This window comes from Taudactylus pleione, unplaced genomic scaffold, assembly GCF_031769625.1.
Source record: "Taudactylus pleione unplaced genomic scaffold, aTauple2 ptg000431l, whole genome shotgun sequence".
Classification (NCBI taxonomy): domain Eukaryota; kingdom Metazoa; phylum Chordata; class Amphibia; order Anura; family Myobatrachidae; genus Taudactylus; species Taudactylus pleione.
The window spans coordinates 1,325,929-1,334,569 of NW_028284833.1; positions in this window are offsets into that span (position 1 = coordinate 1,325,929).

The following is an 8,641-nucleotide window of genomic DNA, read 5'->3' on the forward strand; positions in this document are numbered from 1 at the left end:
GGCCCCTTTTTTGGTGGTGAGAATTGTACCTTTGGAAAATGTAGACAATTTAGAAAGGAAATATTAAAATCAGTGAAGGCAATCAATGAATCTCACACAAAGAGCCACAACCACATTATTTTACTTTTATAATGTTAATTTTAGACCACTTAACATTTTTATTACAATAGGAGATAGAAAATGGACACGTTCAGTTCCAATAAAGGTGGAAAGGATATGTGAGTCATAAGGATATTTTGATATAGATTGAAATGTCACCATACAAGAAATGTTCAGCCATGTACTAAAGGCAGATGACCAGTAGGAGTAGGTGTATATGACAAAGATGAATTCTTGCATGGTTGGTGGTTATCCACATGTAACACACTTAGGGCCTGATTCAGAGTAGAACGCAAACCCGATGGTTTTATACTACTCCGATTGTCAGAGACCTGCGCATGTGCAGGTCTCCCTCTGTGAGATCTCTCACAGCTCCCCTATTTGGGGGAGGGAGTGGATGGGGCCCACTGTCTAATTGTGTGGAGTTTTTGTATTCTCCCCATGCTTGCAAGGTTTCTTATATCTTTTTACCAATTGTTTTTGAAGAAATGTTTTCATCTTTCAATTTACACATATCTGCATATTCATTTTATATATGTGATTGTTCCATTAGCGCTATATATTTGTTTACTACTACAGTATACAATATATTTATCTGGCATATCCTTATGGGAATACTAGTACTATAGACTTCATGCTCTAAGTAGTGAAACAGAGTGTGAGAGATCCATTTTTATTCAATGAACATATTGGGCCTCATTCAGCAGTGACCGCAAATTACGTACGCAATTGGCCTCTTGCTTTTAACGACCAGAGTGATGCCACTACCTATTGGTCTTTTCCTGACTTGCCTTTCAGACTGTGATTTGTAACTTTGCTCCACAAGAAGCAGGTGTGACTTGTGCATTTTCTTTATTTCTTATGTGTTAGAAGCCTAATGAAAGAAGAGGATCCCAGTGCATTGAGGTAACTTAAATTTGAAAGAGGCTTTAGGGAAGTCTTTATTTAAATTGAATATTTTATTACAATGTACAGTATATATTTTTTTATGCGGCACTACATGTCCCAGGACATTGGTCTATTATGACATTAACTCTTTAATACCTAACATCCACCTGCAGTGCTGTTATTTTGCCTTGTTTATAAGGGGACATTTTATTGGGCTTGATATCCATAGGAAAATTATCCATGTTCTGAACAGACTATGGCTTTGCTACATTCAACCTGTCATAGCCTGGTACTGCTTGTGGCTTCTGTGGGAAGACCCGTCATCCTCTAAAACTGCTGCAATCCTCCGAGGCTATGAGCACTGGGCGATGGAGCATGCTGTTGTTGTTTTTGCATTTGTTAATTAAAACATTTTTTTTTCCTTTTTTAACATTAAAAGTCTCAGCATCAAGTTATGAGGATAAATGGTGTCTCCAGTATGCCATTGCATTATGATACCCTTAAAGCGTATCTTACTGTGCCGTAAACGGTATACGGCCAGATGGCCGAAAGTAATCATGTTGACATTTTTAATGTTGACACCATGATATCAACATTAGAATGTTCAACATGTCGGTAGGCATCATGTTACCATCCTCAGAATGTCGGCATGTTCCCAATGTCAACAACTGAAATGTCAACATGTGAAGTGTCGACAATCTGAGGATGCCGACAGTTATGGTTAGGCGCCGCTGGGTGGGTTAGGATTAGACTGTGGGGGGCGGTCAAGTTTAGGCTGCAATGAGGGTGGTTAGGGTTAGGCACTAGGGGGGTAGTGGGTAAGGATTAGGCCCAGGGGTAGAATACTGATCGGAACGCTGCAGCTGAGACGTCGCCACGAGAACGTGAACGCTGGGACCTAGCAGGGCAGGCTGGAACTGCCGTTGCTGCCGGGAGAAGGTAAGACACCACTAGACTACCAGTGACAGTTTGTTGACAGTTCATCATGTCACCTTATAATCTACAGTATGTAGTCATGATGGATTTTGACATGGTTACAGTCAACATTCTCAGTCTACCTGACACATGTCAATATGATAACAGTCAACCAATCATACAGTACCACACCCCTTAAACATATATTCATGTGGATGTATTTGCATGTTTATTTTCAATTGCATGTATTTTAACATATATGCAACTCACATACCCATCCCTTATGAAACATATGACACATGTTTGCATAACACGCCAATAGTTAGACTGTATATTGTAATAGAGATAATCATAATCCAGGATAAATATTTATATAATTCAAATCTACAATCAATTAAAACTGATTGATTTACATATACTGTATATGCCATGGAATGTCTTCCCTTGTAAAACATTTTTGACACACCATGGTACTGTGCTACATAAATGTATCCTGAGATAAAATACAGTATGCACACAAATAAATAAACTCTATGAAAAATAATGAAACATGTAAGAATTTAGGGGGAGAAAGGATCAAAGGGTCAAGCGTTCAACAGAAAAGAAAATATTGTTGCATATTATATTTTATACCAATGTCCATCACAAATTAATCTGCATTAATCTGCACAAAAATGAAAAAGTAGAAGAAATCTAGGGCAATGCAGTTACAGACATGCTTTCAATGCTAATACCATATTATTGTGACAAGTATAATCAGGCAAAAAGTAATATACTGTAGATTCAGCAAATCATTTGAGAATCTAAACAAAAAGACATATTTACGTTTAAGAAGATATTTCCTACTGTGTTTATTACAGCTGTAATAATTATTATACAGTTACCTATTTTAATTATGTTTCTCTGCAAAAATGAGAAATTAGTAAATGCAATGTGTTATTTAATGCAATCGACCAGCAAAAGTATTGACCTAGCATGATAGAGATAGGAAGGCAGAACAAAACAAGCATTTTGGGGTGTGAAATCTGCATCATACTAGAGGATATATTTACTAAAGTGAGAGTTTTTAGAAGTGGAGATGTTGCCCATAGCAACCAATCAGATTCTACTTAACATTTAACTAGCACCTTCTAGAAGATAATAGGTAAAATCTAATTGGTTGCCATGGGCAACATCTCCACTTCTAAAATATCTCACTTTAGTAAATATAGCCCTAGATATCTATATAGTGTGATTTGTTAATTTTGACAACATTTACTGTATATGCTGGTCTCTGTTCCCAAAGATGACATTGCTTACATAATTATTAAAGTGAATACATAGATAATTCTTACCTTGATACCGTTTTATTTGATTCTATAATATTTTTGTTAGCTTAAAGGCTGAAATGTTTGTGTTTGCATTGAAACTACAGCAATTACTGTTTTACTATTGTTGAATTTCTGCAATCCAAAGACCAAAATACAGCTTGAAGACATAGGGTAGATGTATTGTGATTATGGAGCAGAGGTATCAATGATCGATACATCTTTACTACAGCTCCAGCCTCATTTCCTCACATACTCCCTCCGTCCCTCTTCTCACTGCTTATGATTGCTGCCTCACTTACTCCCTGATCACCACTTCACACGTCTGAATTCAGGATTTTCCAGGTGTAACCCTTTGTTGGAAAAATGTGTGTACAGACATGTGGATTTAGCAAAGTTCTTGTGCACACCAGTAGATGCCTCAAAACTATGAACCATCCAGTTGCTTAACCAGTACAGTGGTTTATTGATGTTAAATAGCATACAGCCATTCTCACTGTTATACATACTCTGGTCAGGATGGAGCGAAGCATGTGCAGAGCAGGGTGTCATACAGCTCACTAGCCGTTGAGTGTATGATGGATGCGGTAGCAGTGCAGGACGCTGGAACAGCACCTGGATAGTGGGTAATACCTGGTCTCACTCTTACACAGTGAAAAGATGACAGTGCGTATGTGCAGTACTTAGGTCAGTGGCCATCTTGGTACAGGGAATGAAGCTTCCCTGGAGGAGCAGCAGCATGGAGTTTGTGCAGTATCACACTCCACTTTCAACACCCCACCTTGCTATAAGCTGCTCCATGTTACACAAACATTCAATAAATACTTTCTCATAGCAACCTGAAAATAATACAGGGTTAAACATATAAAGAAACATCAACATATCACGTGATTCCAAGCCCACATTTCTCTAGGAATGTAGTAAGTGAGTGTGAGGTAACATCCTTTGTAAACACTTATGTAAGATTCTCTTCACTGGTGTTATGAACCATATGAATGGATCCTCACTCTACAAGCTCTCGAATGATGTGGTGCCTAATTTTGATATGCTTAGACCTATTGTGATGTTTGGTGCTATGAGACAGGTCAATTGCACCACTAACATCACACAGTATGTTGATGGTATCTTCTACACTTGCAATACTCAGTTTTTTCAAAGTCTATTTTAAGTGTAAGGCATCCTTAGCTAATGCAGTTAAGGCCATGTACTCTACCACAGTAGTAAATAATGCTGCTGTGGGTTGGTTTCCTGCTTTCCCAGCTTATTGCTGCACCTGCCAGCAAGAAAAGATATCCTATATAGGAATGGTGGTCATCTTCATCTGCCCCCCTAGTCGGCATCACAGATTGATCATAATGTGGAGTTGCCAAATCTACTAAACTCCAATTTTAAAGAGGATGTCACATTTAGGTATGTCTGATTTTTTTTCACTGCCATCCAATGTTGTCTTCCTGGGATTTACTCTATTTTCCCAATGCATAGCTGATGTCCAGGCAAGTCTCAATACTTGAGTACATTTGGTGTCTGATGGCATTTTGATATGGGACTTTCTTAATGTCCTTAGCCTCTTTATCATCCTTAGGTGACATCTCCTTGGTCAACATTGTACTTTTATCAAGAATATTTTCAATGTAAGTTTATTGGTCAACTGATATGATACCTTTTTCAGGGTCTTGGTTGATCCTAAGACTGAGTAGATAATGTGCTAGACATAGGCCTTTCATCTTGAACTTCTGTTCAAGTAACCCCTTCACCACTTTAATGTGCTCTTCTTGGCCTGCCAATAGAAAGTCATCCATGTAACAAAAACCAGGACTTAGTCACTCTTACCTTGTCCAGCGGTGCTACCAAGATGAGCTATCCTGTCCCAGAGTGCTGTCAATCCATTTCCTGAGGTTCATGGGTGCACCAATGTTGTCTCTGATCAGGTGGCCACTAGTATCCAGTCTCTACCTGTCTTCTGCACTCACATGACCACTTTAACCTATCTCTGACAAGAGTGTCCTATTTAAGGCTGCACCTGACACAATCACCAGAACAATGTGGTTCTTTACCTTCTATGATCTCACTCACTAGTCAATAAGTGCTACTTTTGATCCATTACACAAACCTGTGCTGCTGAATTCCTGCAAGCTACTACCTCTATTACATCTATTTTGCAGTCCTGCGCTGAATGCTGTTTTCAAGCCTGCACCTACCAGCCTCTGTTCAAGTACTTGTTGCAGCCCAGCTCAACTACTGTTATTCTCACCGGTACTAGTTCAGTTCAAGCCTGCAGTTCTACTACAGCTGGATGCTGCTCTCTTTGGTCTCACTACAGTTCAAGTTTGCAGTTCCACTCTGGCTTGCTGCTGCTCTCTCTGGTCCCACTCTGGGTTAAGCCTGCAGTTCCAACCTGGCTGGCTACAGCTATGTCTGGTTCCAGTCCAGTTCAAGCCTGTGGTCCTACTCCAGCTGGCTACAGTTACCTCCAGTCCCAGTCCAGTACAAGCCTTTGGTTCTACTCTGGCTACTATGCAGTTACCTCCAGTCCCAGTCTGGTACAAGTCTCTGGTTCCACTCTGGCTACTCTGCAGTTACCTCTGGTCCCAGTCTGGTACAAGCCTTTGGTTCCACTCTGGCTATTGTGCAGTTACCTCTGGTCCCAGTCTGGTACAAGCCACTGGTTCCACTCTGGCTACTCTGCAGTTACCTCCGGTCCCAGTCTGGTACAAGCCTTTGGTTCCACTCTGACTACTCTGCAGTTACCTCCGGTCCCAGTCTGGTACAAGTCACTGGTTCCACTCTGGCTACTCTGCAGTTACCTCTGGTCCCAGTCTGGTACAAGCCTTTGGTTCCACTCTGACTACTCTGCTGTTACCTCTAATATCAGTATGGTACAAGCCTCAGGTTCCTTTCCGGATACTCTGCTGTTACTTCTGGTTCCAGTCTGGTTCAAGCCTGCAGTTCTACTCTGGCTAGCTGCTGCCCCCTCTGGTCTCAGCCAGGGTCAAGTCTCCATTTCCATTTGGGTTCCATATCTGTGACCTCCAGTTCATCAACAGTCCAGATCTGTAAGTTATTTTTCAATTCCAGCCTGTTTGTGTTCTGAAGTCTCCAGGGAAATTCAAGACTCTCCTATTGCTTCCAGTGCCAAGTCTTCTCCCACAGTGACCTCACCCACTAGCAAGTCCTCTGAGTATACCTCTCCTGCTCATTGCAGATTGACTTCACTGTACTTCAGTTTACTCCTGACCTGCATTATACTGCTTTTACTCAGCACTGCAGCTCCTGACCTACTCTGGGACTCACTACTCACTCTACCATCAGTACCTCTATCGATGGTGTTTGTTGTCCTGTGGGTCCTCTCTTACAGTGATGTGATTTGTGCTGAGTCTCTGCTAGAAACATTCATTCCAATTATTGGTGACTGGATGTTGGATCTAAGTTCCTGTTTGAGGATTTAGGCTATAGTGACCCAGCTCTGATAATCAGTCAGCAACATCTGTTAGCAATATCCAGGCGGGTTACTGATTACCTGAAATACTCATTGTGATGTCCCTTGAGTTCTCAAACATTGGCTCCAGCACCTTAACCCCGAGAGCCTTGCAGGGGTCATTGACATCTCCGAATGCCCCAGGCATTTACCATATGGGCCTGACCCATGAGTAGACCTCTGATTATACCACCACTATTTTGCTACAACCCACCAGCACAGTCCATGGGTTCTGACTCATATCCAAAATCCCAAAATGTGACAATCCACATACTGTATATGACAATGATGAAGAGCTTCTTCTGTATGTGCTTGTTGTAAAGACAATGATCTGTATTTCATCGCTCAAAGCCCATTTCTTGTAATACAGTGTATAGTTTAATATACCAGCATTGACCACTCTGCTTTAGACCATATAATTCTCTTTTAAGGGGGAAGATTTCCCCTTCTTTAAACATTTTTACACTATAGTGCTCTGGTGGCTTGATATATAAATCTTTTGTCAGCTTACCATTTAGTAAAGCCGGTACAGCAACATACAGTATTTTGTAGGGCTGATATATCTATAACTAATTGCAACGTATTGTGTTTTGCCACCGGAGAATAAGTCTCATTGTAATCAAACCCTGATTTTTGAGTGTAACCTTTTGCAACTAATTGGGCCTTGCAGAATGCAATGATCCCATCTGCCTTGACTTTGCTTTTGAAATGTGATCCATGTGTTATTGTCATCACATGACTTCATTTCCTTATCTATTGCTGAATTCCACTCACTCCAATCGACTCTTGACTTTGCTTCTTGAAAATCCTGAAGCTCACTGAGTACAAGGTTTGTGTCACAGTGTGTCTAAGCCCAGTGTTCACTTACCAGGTCCAGCATCAGTTCCCTCCTGGTGCTGCAGCGGCACCCACTGCAATAAAGTGATCTGGCCAGCAGATCCATTCCGGCTACTGGATTTTCCCCATGTATCACTGCATCGCTCTTACACAGTGAGAAGATGGTGGCACTCATACACAGTTCTTAGGCTGGAAACCACGATGGTATAGGCAGTGCCAGATTAAGGTTTACATAGGCCTGGAGCTGAAATTTATGAAGGGCCTATAGTGTGCCACTGCAAACATTAAGCATCCCCAGGATTTTGGAAGGCGTACACTAGATTATGTGTGTACTCAGCGACGGCCTGATATAAATCGTGCGGTCTGTAACACACTGCACGATCTGGTGTATGACCAGCCGATATATATTGTTCCCCCCCCCGCATCCAGAACCATGTTGTCGTCCCCCAGATATTCAGATTGTCCTGCACTGCAGGCAGATCTGAAGATGCAATGAAAGATATGCAGGAGCATGCAATAGTGCATACACACGGGATGATGTGGACAACTTGTCATTCCGATTCATCCCAAAATGACAAATCATCCAAAATATCATCTCGTGTGTACTCATCTTAGGGCCTTGGTGGCAGATGGTGTATGAAGGAGGTAGCGCCAAAGGAAAATCTCGGCCAGGGCTCCACTTGGTCCAGAACCGCGGTCCTGTATATTGGAGCCTGAATGGTAGAAGAGGGGAGGTAGCAGTGAATAGAGACAGGGTGGGACAGAGGGGATAGGAAATATATATATATACTGTATATATACTGCAAAAAGAATGGCAGGCACTCACACCCACTGTTAAACAAACAAATGGATATAAAGATAGGCAGTCCTGCTCACCAACATCTCGCCACAAATGCAAGGTGTGATGGCACCAGTGTCCAAGTATTGAGGACTGCAACTCACTCTTGCACACGAAATCCCGGATCCCATGGGGCAGATCTCTAGTACAAGCAAAGACAAAAGAAAGAGGGGCACTCCATAGTGCATAAAAGTCTTAATAAACAATTAAAATATATTCCACTGATCGAGATGTACTCATACCCAGTAAAAAAAACTCTGTGGGCTGATTACCACATGACAT